We start from the raw sequence: 21,436 nt of genomic DNA on the forward strand, positions 1-21,436 counted from the left end.
TTCAGAATGCCGCAGTTTCCGTGAAGGCGGAAAAGGAACGATTTCAGAAATGCGATTTGTCGGTGCTTTGTTTTTTAATATCAGTATAGGCGGTAAGGAAGTTGAGTCATTAGGAAGTTCATTCAGAATGTTTTGAAAAATATGAAGATACTGATCCCACGTTCTGTGATTCTGATGACAATAAAGACGACAGAATTTATTGATTTCCTTCATCCATCTCTCTGAAGCGTTAGATTGAGGGTGAAAAAGTGAAATGAAAATTGGTTTAATTTTACGACGTCGTAGAGTACGAAGCCAAATTTTAGAACGAAACTGTGATCCATTATCTGATATAACCTTATCAACATGACCCACTTCCTTAAGAAAATATTTGATGAAAGCGTTAGATACTGAACGAGCTGTTGCTTTGCGTAACGGTGTAAAACACACATATTTTGATGTCAACTCCACTGTTACGAAAATGTACGCAAAACCATTAGTAGAACGAACCACTGGACCGAACAAATCGATTGCCGCCATGTCCTTTAATTTCGCTGGAATGATAGGAAACAACAGTGCTCTGTGAGAAATTGTTGGCGGCTTAGCCTTTTGACATAATTTGCATTTGGCCAGAACAGATCGAATATGTTTTTCCATATTACTGAAGTAGCAATTTTCCCGTAATTTATGAAAGCATTTTCTGGGACCAAAGTGTGCATAACTGAAATGCGTATACCAAATCAGCTTATTAACCCACTCATCAGGAATACAAACTAACCAAACAGAGTTGTCGACCGATTTTCGTTTAAAAAGAATGTCATTGCGAACTAAATAATGCTGTCTAATCGCTACGCTTTCCTTTCTCCTCCACTTCTCCTTAATGTCCTTCCAGATTGGATCCTTATTTTGCTCCTTAGCGATGTCCTGGAGCGAAGACGAAATAAAGTTCTCAAACGCAACACCTTGAATATACATCAAACAATAATTGTTTTCATTGCAGTCCTCTTCAGCACTTTGTTTCAAACCCACAGGTGCACGTGATAAAGCATCAGCAACAATATTTGAAGAACCCTATATGTAAACAATACTAAAATCAAATTCTTGTAGGTACAACGCCCATCGTGACAATCTACCATGAGTTAATTTTGTCGACATAAGAAATTCCAGAGCTCGATGATCGGTGTAAACCTTAGTATGTCTGCCATACAAAAATGTGCGAAATTTTGTAAAAGCCCAAACAACAGCCAAAGCTTCAAGTTCCGTAATCGAATAATTCTTTTCTGATTTAGAGAGAACACGACTTCCAAATGCAATAGTCTTCTGTACTACAACGCCGTTTTCTTCTATCTCTTGAAATAAATGTGCACCTAGGCCTTTGTATGATGAGTCCGTCCCCAAACAAAAATCTTTAGATAAATCCGGATGTGAAAGAAGTAGAGCAGCAACTAAAGCATCACGTAGTTGTTCAAATTCTGATTGAGCTTCCTCACCCCAACACCAATTAGAATTCTTTCCGGATAGTTCACATAAACGAGGTGTGGCCAAATCGTCCAATTTAACAAAGCGTCTAAGAAAATTACAGACACCAAGGAAACTACGAACCTCACGTTTTGTGGTAGGAACAGCATAATTACGAACAGCGTCTAATTTTTCTGGATCAGGAAGAATACCTTCTGTAGAAATAATGTGACCGAGTAATTTCACCTGAGAACGACCAAATTCAGATTTTCTAAGTTCACTGTAATGCCAACTCTTGCAAAGATACGTAATAATGAATTCAAAATTTTGTTGCACTCACTCCAAGAACGTTTAGCAATAAGAATATCGTCAACATATGAAGTAATATTGTCACGAAGATAAACAGGTAAAATTTCGTTTAAGCTACGAATGAATGCTGCTGAAGGTACAGTAAGTCCAAACGGTAATTTCCGAAATCACTTTTGGGTAAAATAGTCATATCCGGTTATTGTTTACTTACTCTCTAGATAGATTGATAGTCGAAGAGTTGGTTTGACAGATGCAAAGAATCGTAGAAGAGTAGGCAGCGGCGCAGAAAACTAAAAGGGAAATAGCACCACTACAGCTCGGGGCCCTATGCACGCTACGGCACATATTCACTTAGTGTAGTGAATCCCCTGAGGACATTAATAGCCGCACATAATTTCCAGTTTGTGACTTAGTGGCAAATTTGGCGGAAGTGCGTACATAAATTGATCTAACCATGCACATGGATGTATGTCATTCTTAGAATTGCGGAAGATCTTAAATTTCCGAACAGTCAAAAAGTGTTTATAGTCAAAGTTTTCGCCTCGTGGCGACAAAGACCTACCGCGCCTGCCCCAGTCCCAATGTTGATTATTGTCAAGTTCGCGCGCAGGGCGCTCTCTTGTTGCATCACGTAAATGAAACAAATTATTTTCTTCAAACCCTTCTGCTAAACTAACACTTGTCAATTTATCTGAGATCTCCTCAACTCTTTCCGATGAGTCACTTAATTGTTCTTTCTGTTTATTTACATCTTCTGTAAATGTCGCGACTCGGGTTTCGGTGTTGTCACATTTAGTAGTTAACTGTTCATACTGTTGCATTAAGTTATTTATTCTGTCATTTGGTACGGATTCCTCGATTCTCTCAAATATTTCTTCCTTATCATGTGCACGTTGTAAATTTAACTCTGAAAATTTCTGTACTATCACATGATCTCTTTCTTACTGTTCTCTATCCTGTTCCCTTTGTCTAATCTCTACTGCAATTAATCTCTTATTGTGAGAATTCAAAATCGGTTATACTTCTTCTCTAATTTCTTTCTTTGGTTCATCTTTCATGTTTTTGAAACATGTCCCTATTCGTGAACTTAACCGTGTTGCCATTGCTTCCATCTCTGTTTTTAATTCAGATCGTAACTGTGATCCCATTGTTTTTAATTCAGATCCCAAATTTAATATTGCACTCATCAACTGCTCCATATCTTCTGTCGTTAATCTCGTATTCTGAAAATGTTTTGATTGTGAACAGATTTGAATTGATTCCGGCCTATTTTCCCGACTTATTAAATTCTTTTCAACTTCATTATTCATGATACTGTTCTTCTGTGTTGGCGAGTTCGCCATGTCAACAATTTCGTCATTCTGACTATCCATCATTTTTACCTTTTTCATCGATCGCGTAATCATTTACAAAACATACAAAACTCGTCACTGTACGAAAATTACACACAATGACTCTTTATCTCCAACAATACCATTCACACGAAATGTTTCCCTCCAACACGATTAACGAACAATTGAAATAATTGCACTAAATTGTCAAACGCGTATACAAGACAACAAAATTAAATTCTGAAAAAAAATACCATTAGAAGAATGACAATTACCAAATCTACACATGCAAAATAGACTTCAATTACTAAACTACAAATTACTACAACAATACTACTGTCTACTATTTTTACAATCAGAAGATTTCAGGTTCGGATCCTGGCAGGGTCGCCACGTGCATGGGGGCTTAATTATTATTTTAATGCAAATATTTTTTATTTTTCGTAACTGTATGTCCGATTACGCTGTGTCTCGTAAACGGTTGGCCCTAACTAGTATTATTACGCAATCTGACTGCATAGAACAACAACAAAGAATGAAATGAAAATTTTCGTTAACACAATTAATTAATTAAGTCCCCAGCAACTATAAAACCTACAAAGCCAACAGAGCACAAGTGTAGCTGTTCTGTGTGTGGAAGTGTGATTCAACGTACACATCTGGCACGGTTCTTCTTCAATAAGACAAGAAATTTTAAATATCATTTATACTGAAGTAATTAAAAAATAGAAATACTATAATTGCATAAGGAAAGCAGAATTACACTCTAATACAAGAACACAAGCCAGATGCTTTGTTGACTGATCCTGTAATGACGCATTATTTAAGACATTGAGATAATAAAAAGAAAAGGAAAAATTTTTTTCTTTTACCTTCATATATTGACGAAAAGCACTCTAATCATTACAATATATCTCCACACCGACTCGCTACTACGACATCTCAACAAGAACTCCCTACTACGACCTCTCGACAGGAACTCTTCACTACTACATCTCAGCAAGCACTCTGACTACTACGAGTTCTCAACAAGCACTGTCCTCCGCTACTTCTCAATAATCACTACCAGTGGAGGCGGCGAAACAAAACTCTCTGGCGCTGTGGCTCAGTGTAGCCACCTTTCAGTATTAGATCACAAAAATGTTCAGAAACGCCAATTCTATGCTGTAAAATATTCTGTATAACACACTTATTGTGAAAGACTACTGAACCTCGAAACAGGCCTTCAGCTAAGATCTCTATGGCCATTTTTATCGCAGATATTCGCCAGCCAATTACTGATGCCGATTTCTTGAGCTGTCATTGTCTTTTGGTTAATCGCTAGTTCAGGCTCTATTGGTGTACCTAATGGCAGTTAAGTGTTTTTGGTTGACCATGGCATAAATATGGTGACTTGCTAATGAGATATCCTAAAACTCTCACAAGGAAACCTAATTACCATTTTTCTGACGTTAATGTGCGACACACAATCACAAAAACAAGATCTCCTGTGGATGCATGAGCGAGACGCCTGTCACAAAAAAAATTAGCGAAAGCAAAACTTGAATTTCAGGAGATGATCAACCCTGGGATAAATTATGTCATCATTCTAAAAGCTGCTGCTCAATCCTCTCCATCTTGGTGCAAAGAAACATGGCACTTGGCGATCCTGTGCAGACTGTATAGACTTAAATGCTGTCATGGTGCAAGACCACTATCCAATACTGTATTTACAAGATTTAAAATGCCAACTTTCCTCTCCAACTAAAAGATATTCTCTAAAATTGAACTTTTCTGAGTTTATCACCACATTCCTGTTGTGACAGAAGATGTGCCTAAAACAGCTGTTATGATAGCATTTGGACTTTTCGAATTTTCTGAGATGCCATTTGCTTTACACATTGCAGTAAAAATATTTCAGCGATTTATGCATAGCATTTTGAATGATGTGACTCTTGTGTATTCCTGTTAAGACGATTTTCTTGTCCCTTCAGCGTCAGATGAAGAATATATAATGCACCTCCAAGAGCTTCTTCAGTGGCTGGATAAATACCATGTTAACACTGATGCGGGAAAATGCTTTTTTGGAGAGAAAGAGATATCATTCTCGGGTTATCGTGTGTCACATTAAAGAATTTCACCATTGGAAGAAAAAGTTAAAATAATCAAGGACTTCCCTCATCCTAAAACAGTGGCAGAACTACATCGTTTTTTAGGACTGGTGAATTTCTGGAGATGTATGCTACCACCTACTGCAGAAATCCAACAATCATCATTTAACTGACCAAACAATCAAATTGTTAAAGAAGTTAAAAGAACTCAGGTTGCTTGTCCCTCAACAGATCGTCTCTCAATTTTGATGGTTTATGCTTCAGACTAAGCTATAGGTGCTTCTTTTCACGAATTGCATTAAGGAACGCCTGAACCACTTGTGTTTTTCTCCAAGTCTCTCACTCATACGCAACGTAACTACTTCATATGGTCACAGATCTGGAAAAAGTAAATGTAGGTGGATATAAGCTCTCAGCATATGTAAGTAGGAACACTATGGAGAGAGGAAGAGTTGCCATATATGTTAAAATCTGTCATAGTGTGAAAAATTCAGAAACTAAAAATTTTGTGTAGAGCAACATATAGAAGCATGTGCATGTAGGCGTAAACTAAATAATGGTACTTTTATAATTGTAGCCGTGTATAAGCCCCATTGGGAAATTTTCAGCTATTTTTGAAAAACTTGAATTCTTTGTTGAGCAATCTGTTGGGTAGGGGAAAGCAAGTTATTGTTTGCAGGGATTTCAATTTAGATTTTCTGAAAGAGTTCAGTAGAAAGTTTGATATTGAAGTATTACTTGGTTCTTTCAATTCAGTGTCAATTACTGATTTTCCTTCACAGGTGGTACAGGAAAGCAACACACTGATAGATAATGTTTTTATAGACCAAGATAAATTTAATCAAATAAAACTTTTCCAGTTCAGAATGTTCTTTCTGATCATGATGCACAGCTATAGCCGGCGTCACGCAGGGCTGCGTTTCTGCACATAGAGGCAGAGCAGTAGGGCAGTGTAGCAAGGATGAGAGTTGTGTTAGCATGGCGCCAGAGTCAGGCAAACAAAGTCCGCGTTGCCAAACCGTGTCAGTGCTGAGAAGAATGAGATTCATCTGCGTACCGTGCCTCCTATTATACATTCAAATCTGTGAGGAGCACAATAAATTTTATAACTGATTCGATCAGTCATCTGTATGAGCGAAATCTTAATTCAAATGTTGACGTGCTGCATCAGGTGCTCAACAGCTTTATTCTGCGTAATGTCGAAAGGCAAGAACAACCGACACGTCTTTGTGCACACTTCAAGTGCAGTTTTTCTCAAACAGACGATTGTCCAGTGAGAAGGCCATCGAGACTGCTTACAATATTTGTCATTTTGGTGTGGTTATAAGTAAAACTGTAATACACAGTCGCCTGTAGATAAAAACAGAAAACGAAATTCGCAGGTCACAAAACTTTAGCGTCCAACCTCTGCAACTTATCCCATTATGGGTAACAGCAGAAATGCAGTTGCAATTTCAAAGAGCTGACTTAATTTTACTACTTTTGTTTACTAATTTGCTATAGCATCATAGCTTTTGATAACTTTTCCTAAAGGAAGAAAATGTTTGTCATACAGAAACTTGTTACAAGGATATTACGTAATGTCTACTCTAGAACCTGTTGAAGGCAGCTCGTTACACAATTGTTTTCAACGATCCATTGAAGTTCGAAAACAATAGTGGGCTAGCATTCATCATTACAAGAGAAATTCTTTACGCTAATCAATGATCCATAATGCTGGGTACAGAAATGAATAAGATATTTTGCCACAAAAGTCTTTCATAACTTCATCATCGAAGTTAAGAATCTAACAATATGTCCATGTCCATTGTTTGAAGTGAAGAATCTAATGGATAATAGACTTAACTTCAAACACAAACTGAACTCATTGTTTATAAAATTTGTGGCGTGCAGCCGCATAAATTCAGCTTCTTTTTTTAATATATGCGCTGAATACTGTCCAGCCATACTCGAAGTGAGCTGAGGTGACTAACACCCCAGCACTTACTCCGTACTTGGGTTTAAAAGGACGGAGTAAGTGCTTTTAAACTTGAGGACGGAGCAAGTGCTGGAGCATTAGTCACCTCGGCTAACTCTGAAGATGGTTGGACGGTATTCAGCCGAAATATTAAAAGAAGAAGCTTAATTTATGCGACTACACGCCTGAAATTTTATGGAACAGTCTTCACGCCGCAAAAACATGAACATGAACCCCTTTCTTTGCTTGACAAATCCTGCTCAATAGAATTTTTTGAAAATATTATAATACGTTTATGTGGGTGTGTTTGAATGTAGTTAAAACTAAACTGGCAGAATTGAAGCTGTGAGGATGGGTCATCGGTTATGTTTGGGTAGCTCAGTTGTTAGAGCGCTTGCCCCCAAAACGCTAAGGTCCCGAGTTCGAGTCTCAGTCCACTACACAGTTTTAATCTGCCAGGAAGTTTCATATCAGCGCACACGCCGCCGCAAGTGAAAATCTCAATCTGGGAACTTCCCCCAATCTGTGGCTGAGACATTTCTCCACAATATCCTTTCCTCGAGAAGTGCAAGGTTCGCAGAAGAGCTTCTGTGAAGTTTGGAAGGGAGGAGACGAGGTACTGGTAGAACTGAAGCTGTGAGGACTGGTTGTGAATCGGGCTTGGGTTGATCAGTTGGTAGAGCACTTGCTTGCGAAAGGCAAAGGTCTCGATTTCGAGTCTCGGTCCAGCATACAGTTTTAATCTGCCGGAAGTTCCTAGTTCTTTTTGTTGATGATACAAGAATAGTAATTATATCAAACAAATAAAAATCAGATGATGAAATTGTAAATAACGTCTTTCAGAAAATTATTAAGTGGTTCTCTGCAAATGGACTCTCGTTAAATTTTGAGAAAACACAGTACATACAGTTCTGTACAGTAAATGGCATAACATCATTGATTAATATAGACTTTGAACAGAAGTCTGTTACTAAGGCAGAATATTCAAATTTTTGGGTTTGTGCATTGATGGAAATTGAATTGGAAGAAACACATTGATGATCTACTGAAATGATTAGATTCAGCTGCTTATGGTATAAGAGTTACTGCAAATTTTAGTGATGTAAGGGTCTACGGGTTGCACGCAGCTGTGCAGGACGTTAACATGAGCTCGCCAGCCGACCTGTCTGGAATGCTGACGATTCGCTTGGTCAATAGACGCGCGTCCGGCCACACTGCGACGGAGAGTACGCGACTGTCCGCCGTCCGCAGCGGGCAGTATTAACGAGCGCGACCTGGGGCGCGAATGTGTCTATTTTCTTAGCCCACCATGGAGCCTTTCGATACGACCGTAATTAGCCAGTGTTAGGATGTCAGACACAGTGATGCAAGTGTGGTTTGTAATCCGCCTTTGTTAATAAAACTGTTTAAACTTACTTCGCGTGTTTGTGTATTGCTGTGCCTCAAGACCCACCGCTTACAAATCCTGAGAAAATATTCGTGTAATCATCATCTGGGGCAACAATACAGACTGAACCCCTTATTGTGACAAACAAATCAGTAAATTAGCCTACAATGCCAATTTTCATTCAGTGCTTTCATATGGCATCTTTTTTTGGTAATTCATCATTAAGAGAAAAAGTATTCATTGCACAAAAGTGTGTAATCAGAATAATAGCTGGAGCCCACCCGAGATAACCTCGCAGACATTTATTTAAGGAACATGGGATATTCACGCCATGTCCACAATACATACATTCACTTATGAAATTGGTTATTAGTAACCCATCCCAATCGAAAAATAATAGCAAAGTGCATAGCTGTAACACTGGAAGAAAGGATGATCTTCACTATTCTGGGTTAAATCTGACTTTGGTACAGAAAGGGGTGAATTATGCTGCCAGAAAAATCTCTGGTCATTTGCCAAATAGCATCAAAAGTCTGATAAATAGCCAACCAACATTTAAAAACAAGTTAAAAAAATTTCTGAATGACAACTCCTTCTATTCAGTAGATGAATTTTTAGACATGAAATAGTAACTGCAAAAAAACGTTAAATATGTTGTATAAAAAAACTTGTGTTAATCTGACACATTCCTCATTGTTATGAAATGTCGTATTCATGATCTATGGAAGATGTATTAATGTCATGTTTGTAATATGTACAACCATGAATTGTAGGCATCATATTCGGCAGTCAAATAATTTCTTTATTGTTTGGAAGGCCGAGAGTTCACAATTTTTACAGACACAAGCAATTAACATTTGCATTTAAAGAGAGCCCAGAAAAAGCATCACCTAGGCAATGCCATCATTTGGAACTTTTCAGTCAGTTCACCACAGTTATTCAATACCTTTCTGGAGGAAGAACATTCCTGCTGATGTTCCACAGTTATGGACATCATGTTACCGGCCAGTATTTCACATGAAAGCATTGTAAAGGCACAATGGTCGAGCAGTTCTAGGCGCTTCAGTCTAGAACCGCGCAACTGCTCTGGTCGCAGGTTCGAATCCTGCCTTGGGAATGGATATCTGTGATGTCCTTAGGTTAGTTAGGTTTAAGTAGTTCTAAGTTGTAGGGTACTGATGGCGTCAGATGTTAATTCCCACAGTGCCCAGAGCAATTTGAACCATTTGACACAGAACTGATCGAAATGAAGAATTCAAACTTCTGTTCCTCAGTAAATGTAACAATATAGTTACCTGATGGATCACAGCTATTTTGTGATAATTCTGCGGGTAAGCTCTGGCCATATCTTACTGCATCCTACTGATAACATGTCTTCCGTGCAGAACATGACTTGGTTCACCATGGCATCAAAGGCACAGGAGACATGATTCGACAGTACTTTATTTGGCCTTCACTGAAACAAGATCTAAAGCTATGGACAAAAATGTGTGTTCATTGTCAGTGACCAAAATTTCAAAATGTATGGGGAATGTCTATGGTGCTTTCAATGAAGTTGACAGTCTTCCTTACATATACATGTTGGTCTAGTGGGAACATTACCTCGTTCTCAAGGCTTCACCTATCTCTTAACAGTGATCGACAGGTTTACATGTTGGCCAGAGGCAGTTCCATTGAAAGACGACCCTGCAGAAAACATCCTATTGTTATCGTGGATCGCACGTTTTGAAGTCACAAAAATCATCACCACTTACAGAAGACGGTAGTTTGAGTGTCAATTGTTCAGTTACCTCACAAAGACCTTAGATTTACATATCAAAACCACTGTTTACTACCCAGCATTGAAAGGTGAAGCTGAATGGTAGCATTGCAACATCAAGACAGCATTAAGGGCCCGACTTTCCAGTGACTTGACTGATAGCTTACCAACAATGTTAATGTGTCTCAGTACCTAAGTTATTCCAGAATATAACATGACCACCGCAGAAATGACTTGTGGCATGACAACTAGATTTTCAGTCGATTTGTTAGATACTACATGAGTGGAAAGTTAGATTCTAACTTGCATTTTCAACTTGAAACAGCACATGGCATCCTTTAAACCAATTAATGTTCGACTTCACGACATCATGATACAAAATCTGTCTTTATCAATCCTGGACTCATGACCTCTTCACATGTATTCATAAGATGTGATGCACAAAGGAAATCTCTACGTCCTATGTATGATGGACCATATCTGGCAGATTAACACTCTGAAAAACATTTTGTTACTGAGACACTTCATGACCGGAAGACCGTCTCCACTGACCCACACCAAGTGAGGTGGTGCAGTGGCTAGCATATTGGACTCACATTCAGGAGGATGATGGTTAAAACCTGCATCTGGCCATTTTGATTGAGGTTTTCTATGATTTCTCTTAATTGCTTCTGCCAATGGTTCCTTTGAAAGGGCACAGCCAATTTCCTTCCCCATTCTTCCCTAATCCGAGCTTGTGCACCATCTGTAATGACCTCATTGTTGGTGGGACGTTAAGCACTAATCTCCTTCTCTACAATGCACTCAAGCTGACCTCCTTACTGAGGAATATGAATTCTGGGTCTTGTATGCCAGCTCCATTTAAACAACCAGGTCCAGTCACCAAAACTCCAGTGTCATCAACCAACCGAATGTGCTACATATTCTGGTAGTACAATGCACTTCCCAAAGAAATATATCAGTGTTATTACTCAGGAGGGAATAATATTTGGCTGAAAAGGACACAGATACACACTGGAATAATTAGTCTTTTATCCATATCTATTTACTGTTTCCATTGAACTATTATTAAAACGTTATATGTACATTCTTGGTAGCTTCATTTGCGTGGTGCGAAGTAGATAAATTTTTTTACTAGAAACCACAACAAAATGTGAACGTTTCTCGATTTTTTAATAACTCTTCTTGAGTATTTTTTGTGGTAACAACTGCAGGAGCTCTCTTATAGATAGCCTACAGTTCCCTTCTCCTTTTGCAAGATACTAGAGGTCCTTTAGTAACCCATGGCTTTTACATGGCTGTTTAATGTCATTTCTGATTCGTTTGTGTGGAAATCTATTTTCACATCCTGATATCAGTTTGTCATGTAATAGATTAAATTTTATGTCAGCTTTTGGTTTACTGTAAACTTAATCCCATGCCATGTGTTTTAAAATAATCTTAAAAGTGTTGGTCCTGGAATCATTAATTTCTCTGATTTCTTCTGAGGGAAATATGTACTATAAGGCACTGTATTATATATCATTATTAACTGTGCAACATGATCAGAGACAGCATTTGGTATTGCATTAGCAGTTATTTTCTTGCTTTAAGCTTCATCAAATAAAACGTTATCGGTCAGAGTTCTACAGTCTTCTTCCACACATACTGGAAAGCTGATTATTAAGATCAAACTGTAGGAGTAGGATTTCAAGATAATTGTTCTTGTAAGAATCCGTTAGAAAATTTACACTGATATTACCACAACTGTTTGTTGTTGTATGACACAAAACAGAGTATAGAATCCATACAGCTTACAGATATAGTTTGGCAAGATTAAAAATTCTTGGAAACCTCCATGTCGTCCATTGGCCTCAGAGTGTCAACAAGAGCGTTATTACAGCATTTCGAATGCTTCAAACTCATGTTATAACTAACATTTCTTCAGATGAAGGCGAAATCAATAGAATGTGCTAACTTCTGGGCACAATAACAATCAGTGTTCTTTAAAGAACCTATCAGTCACGTATAAGCTTCAAACTTCTGATTGTTTTACAAATGAGTTAAAGTGTTAAATATTTGACACTGAGTGTGTTAGCGAGAAAAAGTTTAGAAAAGGTTTGAACTTACGTTTAAGGTTTGTTAGAAATCACTGAATTCAAACGATGGGTAAATTTTACCCTCTTTTAAGCAAAGACTAGTTTTCCAAGCATCTTAATGTTTAAATCTTCATATCTCCTGAAATGTGTTGAAAAATGAAATAATTTTGCTTGTACATTCAGTGCTACATGTAGATATTGTCTGCATAACGTGTTTCGAATACATGTTAGTAGTAAAGAAGAAATAAGAAGTCATACCTTATGCACTTATCTGATTGTACGAACAGCGAAAATGCACTAAGCGATGAACATTTTTTTTTTATCATTTTGTGGGTGGGTTCAGAAATAAAAAGCTTCATAGAGGTTTCAAATTATTTGTAAAGTTTGCTGCAAATCATTAAGTGCTCTCATTCTGAAACCAAATGAAAAATGCTCCTGTTGCAGCACAAAAAAACGAAGATGCTCCTCTTTAAAAGACTATGACAGAAAAGTGGGGAACCAACAGCCTTTCCTCATCCTGCCTTCCTCACCAGAACTTTTGGCATTCGAACATATTTGCACTCTTCTGTTCTGTAACACTCTAAATCCGTTTACCCAGTCTACCTCCATGTAGTGAAGTCTTCTTCATACAAAACATCTCCCTCTCACTGCCACTGTCTTGGTATGACTCTCTCCCACTGTCTACTTTTTCTCCTGTTGAACTTTCTCCTGTCTGTCTCTCCCAGTGTCAGTCTGCATCCCTTTCTCTCCCTCTTCCTTATCACTATCTCCTTCTCTGCCACTTTTACTGTCTCTCTGTCCCACTGCCATTGTCTTTGTCCTATTCCTTTTCTCTCCCATTGTTGTCTTACAGTCTGCTATCTTTCCCTTCAACCAACAGTCTCCTCTCCATAAATGTCGTTGGGATGGTTTGTTAGGGGTTTTGACCCATAGACCGGTAAACTTTAACACATGTTTACAGGAGATGTGGGAAAATGGGCAAATTATTTCGCATTTAAGTTCTCAGGCCTGGACAAGGAGTCCAGACATCCCAAGCGTACATACAGTCTCCACTCATCTCTCGTTTTCGTTCACATTGTCTCCACCTCTTTTGCTCCCACTGCAACTATCTCTACATCTACATCTATACTCTGCAAACCACAGTGAAGTGCATGTCAGAGGGTACATCCAATTGTACCAGTTATTAGGGTTCCTTCCTGTTCCATTTGCGTATGGAGACCAGGGAGAATGCTTGTTTGAATGCCTCTGTGCGTGTAGCCATTATTTTAATCTTATCCTCATGACCCCTATGTGAGCGATGCATATGGGGTTGTAGTATATTCCTAGAGTAATCATTTACAGCCAGTTCTTGAAATGTCGTTAGTAGACTTTCTCAGGATAGTTTACGTCTACCTTCAAGGGTCTTCCTGTTCAGTTCCTTCAGTATCTCTGTCAGAATTTCCCACGGATTGAACAAACCTGTGACCATTCATGTTACCCTTTTCTGTATACATTCAATATCCCCTGTTAGTCCTATATGGTATGTGTCCCGCCCACTTGAGCAATATTCTGAACTGGTAGATTAATTGCTCTTCCTCAATAATCTACCAATAAATCAAAGTCTACGACCAGCTTTATCCACGACTGAAACTATGAGCTCATTCAATTTCGTATCCCTACAAAGTGTTACACCCAGGTATTTGTGTGAGTTGGCCAATTCCAACAGTGACTCACTGATATTATAGTCACAGTATATTACATTTTTTTCGTTTTGTGATGTGCAAAATTTTACATTTCTGAACATTTAGAGCAAGTTACCCATCGATGAACCAATTTGAAGTCTCCAACCATCTTTCTTTCTCTTTTACTAACATTGTCTCTCAATGAAGACCACTGTCCCTCTCTCTTTGGCTTCCACAGCCCAACTGAACTAGTTCACAACACTGCCACTAAAGGACGCTGCTCACACTCCCCCTCACCCCTCCCATGACGTAATTCAAGATGGCAGTGTGGGGAAAAGTGGTGGGAAAAGGACTCCGTCTATATCTAGCTGCTGGACTGGCAGGACGGACGTAATTGTTTACTGTCTTCAGTGGATGAGATGTCTGTGCTGGAGAAGGAGGAGTTTAACAGGTACATTAACTGTAACCATGCATCTGAGGACTTTGTCGATAACAATGATATTCAGTGAAGACGAATACACTTAAACAAATTATGAAGATGCAGCAGGATGAGGTGAAGTTACACATCACAATACATGCTGATAAATGTGTGTGCTGTAACTGTAAATCATTTGATAAAAGTCCTCTGTCTTCTGAAGCGCAAGAGGCAAGACGTTGCAAGATCCCCTCGCTTCCAAACTGATACTGTTGTTACTCAGCTTAGCCGTGAGTCCGTAGAGGGTGGTATATGTGACGTACAGTATACCTGGTCAGCATTTCCACCCGGAATTTGCGAGTGTAAGTCGGACCTTCCTTGATCCGCCTTGATGGGTCGTGTTGTCGGATTACCTCCTACCTGTGCGCGGTGCAGCTCTCGTAAATGTCGTGCCGTGCAGATTCTTCATTTGCCCATTGGATGTCTTTGTCGGTGGAAGCTAATTATCTGAAATTGTTGTCGATCAACTTTGGGGTATCTATTTACTCGAAATTAACATTCAGAATGCCGTAATATCACTTTTATTCCTATTAGATCAATAATGAAACACTCATGTCACAAACTACTCCTAACCGAGAGCATCGCTACTATCGAACAAGACAGGAAGAGCTCTTACGCCGACTGCCGACTTTGGCGCGCAGGCCGTATCTCTTACTAGTTTCGTCACAGTTCGTGGATTTCCGATCAAGTTCGTACTTAACTAAGATATGCAGTTGTTAATGAACGGGTGTGAATTTTAACGAGGCAAAATTATGATAAATAGTTTTAAACATCCAGAGGCTCCTCCTAGTATTCATGTTGTCATAAATGACTTTAATTATTAAATATAAATAAACAAAATCGGTGACTTTGGCGCCAAGATGGTGGTACTTCCCGTCATCTATATTTCCCAGGCTGACGCTTGTTGCTACGGTCCAGAGCCGAGCCCCACCACACTACGCGCGACATATGGACGCTTCGTCACATAGCCAGGCAGCGTGGGAAATGCTCTCCCACTCAAGGCTGGCTACGGACTACAGCACTTCCTAACTATCGTGAATACATCAATAAGAGACAATAATTTATTAAAACTGGTAAAAATGTCTTCCTCGCGTAATAGGCACCTTACAACGTTCACTCTGGTGTGCGTGCTTAACTGGAAGAGGGGCTACATGGTGGGCTCACAGCACAGCCATGTAGTAGCCGCAGGAGTGGTGGTGTACTTTCTGTCACATTGGAAATACCTGCAGCCTTTCTCCTTCCTGTTGCCAGCGCATGGATACCCATTGTTACTGAACACTAACTACTTCAGAAGATATTACATCTGGTGTTTCAGTAACGTGTGGAATGTTGTCACATACATAACTTGAAGATGACACAGGAAATAAATGTACCAGTGCATAAAGGGAGGGAGAGAGAGAGAGAGAGAGCTATGCAGATGACACGAGAATACTTAAACAATTACACATTTTATTCCGAGGGATACCACCACTATCACACTTGAACACAGGCTCTAAAAAGGTCGGACCACATTTTTGAAACCATCCCAGAGACTCTTCGCATGCTTTTGTGAGAAATATCTCTGTCTTGATCACGGCCTGCTTCAGGAGTTATTAAATGCAACTGAATATATCTCTAAATACACTTTCAAAAAAGATCGCTGCACAGTAGTTTGCGTCAGTTTTGCGACGTGTACCGCTACAGTCGAACGTGTACTCTAAAAAGATAACCGCACACCTGTGGAACTTCCCTGAGACACTTCACACGCTTTACAGACACCGAAATCGATATCAACTGCAATATTTGATTTTACATGCCAAAACGACAGTATTTGGAAGTCGACATAAATATCGCTGTAACTCTAAACAGGGTGCTCACCACTCTTTGAGTTTTAGCTGCTTGTTTGAAGGCACTACCACAGAGACAAAAATTTCTGAGTCCTACAGCTTCAGTGGTGTTCACCACTTTTCTGAAATGGTGAGTGGGCTTAGTTTATGTTTGCTGCCGCTGCTGGAATCAGGGATCGTTATTTTCCTGTCTTAACTAGAGGAGGATGGTCTGCTTGGAAATGTCTCTGAACACTCGAACAAAGAAGACATCACGTGACTCTCGGACATCACAGACATACTTGCCTGATGCGCGATCAGAGCGCCCTCAACGTACTATGGTAACTCTCCAAACTGGTGTACAAAGGCTGGGCTAGTTCCCCTTGCTACAAAGGTGTTGCTGTTTCCGGCCCCGACCTGTTTACTAGCATGCTGCCATGCTTTCTACAGCCATCTCCAGATTCTGGGATTACAAGAACGTATGTATATTTCACATAGTTTGCTAGAATGTCATACATACCATTTACGCGATAGTTCTCGATATCAAGCACATAGCAGTATACTACCAATCGCTTGCACACTATAATTCCGAAGACAAAGACTGGAAATTATATCTCTAGAAACTCGAAATAGCGACCAGCTATTAAAAACACGATCGCAAAGACTATTTTACTGTGTCAAGCGGCGCACGCAAATATCGCTAACGATAGCTGTGTTAAAAACTATACAAGCTGTATAAATGGAGATATGGTATTGGTGCGGAATGTAGTGGTTTTCCACACAAATTCCGCGACATTGAATATAGGCAGTGATCGTCGGGGCGTGTATTAACAGACCGAATGTGCCAGTACACGTCGCCAGTGGTGCAAGCTCGTAATAGAATCACCGAATTCAGAAAGTGATTCAGCTAAGGAACGTGGTATGAAACCAGGTAGTTGTAACTCCCTCAAGCCGCTGCCAGATATTTCTCCAGTATTTGTAACACATTTCATCTCGATGTCCTGTCAAAGGTTCTGGGATACACCCACTAGGCTATAGGCGAGGGAGATTGATGGTTGATTGAGAATGATCGCATACAGTAGGTGGTGTGCTATGTGACGAATCACTTAAAAAATGCAACGCCAGATGGAGATCGTAAGAAATGTACAAAATACACTGGCTTTTCAGAACTGTAGTGTTACGCTTTCTGATAGAAATTCTGTTTGCAATTTAGAATCAGGTCTTTTCATTCAACCTTCTGTAACCCATGGAGAAGAGGGTGAGCTGAGTTAATACGGCAGGATTGTCTTTTTTGATAATAAACTTTGTGCCCCCCTTTTTCTTCAGTCATCAGTCTTCCAACTGGTTCGACACGTCAGGCCACGAGATGTCTACATAGATGTCTTTTAATTATTACAGCCAATGTTAATCATTTTCGTAGCAATCTCATATATCGAAACTAATTACCTTTTTCCAATCTGTTTGTTACAGCAAAATCCCAATGTGGTTTTTAGACAGACCCCATGCATCAGGTAACTGTTACTCAGTCTCTGCAGCTTTTCTCCATGTGATCATCCCAATTTGATTCGGAACTGAGCAGAAGTTGGAGTTGGCTTTATTTAAGACCTTCTGTAACCCATGGAGAAGAGGGTGAGCTGAGTTAATACGGCAGGACTGTCTTTTTTGATAACAAACTTTGTGCCACCCCCCCCCCCTTTTTCTTCAGTCATCAGTCTTCCAACTGGTTCGACACGTCAGGCCACGATATCCTCTTCTGTGCCAATCTTTAATTCTCAGAAAAGCACTTGCAATCTATGTCCACAGATATTTGCTGGATGTGTTCCTATCTCAGTCTTCCTGTGCAGCTCTCTCTAGTACTGTGGGAGCTTTGTTGTCTTCAGAGATGTCCTGTCTCCAGTCCCTTCTTATTGTCAGTGTTTTCCATATGCTTTTCCTTTCCAATTCTGTGGAGAACCTCCTCATTTCGTATCTTATCAGCCACCTAATTTTCAACAATCTTGATTAGCACCACATCTCAAATGATTTAGTTCTTGTCTGTTCCGGTTTTCCCGCAGTCCACGTTTCATTGCCACACAGTGCTGTGATCCAGACGTACATTCTGAGAAATTTCTGCCTCAAATTAAGGCCTATGTTTGATACTAGTAGGCTTATCCTGGCCAGGAATGCCCTTTTTGCCAGTGCTAATATACTTTTAATGTCCTCCTTGCCCCGTCCGTCATGGGTATTTTACTGCCTAGGTAGTAGAACTCCTTAATTTCATCTACTTCATGATCACCAATCTTGATGTTTAGTTTCTCAATTTTCTCACATCTGCTACATCTCATTACTTTCGTCTTTCTTCGATTTACTCTCAGTTCTGTTTTGTACCCAATAGACTGTTCTTTCCATTCAGCAGATCCTGTAATTCTTCTTCACTTTCACTGAGGATAGCAATGTCATCAGCGAATTTTATATTGGTATCCTTTCATCTAGAATTTTAATTCCACTCTTGAACCTTTCTTTTATTTCCATCATTGTCCCTTCGATGTACAGATTGAACAGTAGGGGCGACAGATTATATCGCTGCCGTACACCTTTTTTAATCCAAGCACTTCGTACTTGGTCTTCCACTCCTGTTATTCCCTCTTGGTTCTTGTACATACTGTATATTACCCGTCTTTTCCTATAGCTTACCCCTATTTCTCTCAGAATTTCGAACATCTTGCACCACTTTACTATGTCAAACGCTTTTTCTTGGTCGACAGATCCTATGAGTCTGTCTCGATTTTTCTTCAGTCTGTAAGGTGCAATATTATTTGGTTTACTTAATCTAGTATTGAAGACGACTGTATAAGTTGAAATGACATGTTTAATGTCGCAATATTAGCACAAAAATACACGCTTTTACACAGTTTTCAATGTGACAACAAAAAAATGATTGTCAGGATAACGCATCTCGTCAACATCAAAAAGTGAAATAATCCTGAACACAGCAACATTAAATATTAACTATCAGAAGGTTAAATTTTCCTAAACATGACAACATTAAAGTTTAACTAGAAGTTTCTTTACAAAATTGTTCCTGAACCAACAAGTTTATGCCTCTGCATGTGGTATATACCTTAAGCTGCGATGAGTTGTCATCTGCTAGGCCGTTCTCTTCCGCTGAAATTCCTATAAAACTAATTACACCTCTGCTGAATTTTCCAGCAGAAACTTTCCCTATGTTTCTCGTTATGCGAGAGAACATGTTCTCATCCCTAGTCTTAGAATGTGGCGATATACACGCGCATGGTTGGAGCAGCGTGCATATTATGATGCCCTCTCAGTTCTCACAATAACAATTAACTAACTGGCTGGTTCGTTTCTCCACAGTTGGAGCTAAACAATGCTACAGCTAATTTCTAGCTGGATATCAGCCGCTGTGAACGCAGTGTTCACACAAATTACTGCTTTGGGCCGTACAGAGCGTTATGCACTTCGTTCTGCTCTTGGTGCCAGTTCAGAGAAGAGTTCTCGAAAATTTCCGTCTTGTCTTACTCATAGCCGAACTGTCTGCCCACCTGGCTTCTTTCGTTCTTCACGTCCTGGCTTTCTTCAACCAATAGGAGCATTCCTCTTATTTTCTGGAAACTCTCTCTACCAATCGCAAGGTTCCTACCATTAAATTGCGTTGAAACTTTGGCTCTTTTCTCCTCCCTAGCGCGTTTCCGCCAATCGGACGTTTTGTGCCCATTGCAGACGCCTAAATGCGTACGTTGACTCTCTCACGTGTGTACCACTTGCTGGACACGTGATCGAAAATACGTCGCTGGTCTTGTTTCGTATCCATTGGGAATTCCGAAATGCAGTTTTCTAAAAGCTTTCTTTCCTGTCTTCCCTCAGATGGGCCGTTATACTCGCTCTCGCCATCTGAGTCACCTGGTCGGTCGTTGATTTTCTGCCTGGGACACGCCTTTAAGTGGTTTCTGTGGAAAGTCCCTGTAGCGCAGCCTTGCCTCTGCATCATCCCTCTGAATTACAAACTAAAACGCCTCTCGCTGCTTGTTTCACCTCCCACTCAAACATGGATTGTAGGAATGGTGTGTTAATTGCAGTTGATTGAATGTCATCCCTTTTTGCATTACATACTGCTAGGCAAATTTGCTCATTACCGCCGAATTAAGTTAGGTGCCATATTCACCTTCCCGTTGTGATGTATAAAGCTCTCATGTAAGGTGCAAATCTGAACTTCATTCATTCTACCACCTTACAAGTCTTGCTTCCTTTATCAACTGCAACGTCAGAACTGCCTCTCTGGTGCCTTTACTTTCCTAAAACCAAACTAATTGTCATTTAACAGTTTCTCAATTTTCTTTTCCATTCTTATGTATGTTGATCAATTTTGTTTTCCAGTCGTACGTATGTTATTGCTGTCTAGCAACATGGATGCATGATCTGTTAAGCTGATTGAGTGGCAGTTCTTACAATTGTTGGATATTGCTATCTTCGGAATTATGTGGATGGCGCTTTTTCGAAAGTGTGATAGTATATCGACAGTCTCATACATACGACATATCAACGTTTTCTTGCTACTTGCCTCAATGATTTTAGAAATTCTGATGGAATATTATGCGTAATTTCTGCCTTATTTGATTTCAAGTCGCCCAAAGCTTCTTTAAATTCTGTTTCTAATACTGGATCCCCTATCTTTCCGGTGTCGATTCTTGTCTCTTCTTCTATCACATCATCAGACAAGATGTCTCCCTCATAGAGGCCTTCAGTGTACTCTTCCCACCTCTCCACTGTCTCCTCTGCATTTAACAGTGGAATTCCCTTTGCACTTTTAATGTTGCCGCCCTTGCTTTTAATTTCACGGAAGGTTATTTTAACTTTTCTTTATGCTGCGTCTGTCCTTCTGACAATCATTGTTTTTCGGTTTCTTCACATTTTTCACGTAGTCATTTCGCCTCAGCTTCCCTGCACGTCCTGTTTATTTCATTCCTAAGTGTCTTGCGTTTCCATATTCTGAATTTCTCCGAACATTTTTGTTCTTCATTCTTTCGTCGCTCAACTAAAGTATTTCTTCTGTTACCCATGGTTTCTTCACAGCTACCTTCCTAAAACATACGTTTTTCTTTCCAGTTTCTATGACTGCTCTTTTTAGAGATTCCACTCTTTTTCATCTG

The sequence above is a fragment of the Schistocerca serialis genome, chromosome 4 (genome assembly GCF_023864345.2).
Source record: "Schistocerca serialis cubense isolate TAMUIC-IGC-003099 chromosome 4, iqSchSeri2.2, whole genome shotgun sequence".
Classification (NCBI taxonomy): domain Eukaryota; kingdom Metazoa; phylum Arthropoda; class Insecta; order Orthoptera; family Acrididae; genus Schistocerca; species Schistocerca serialis.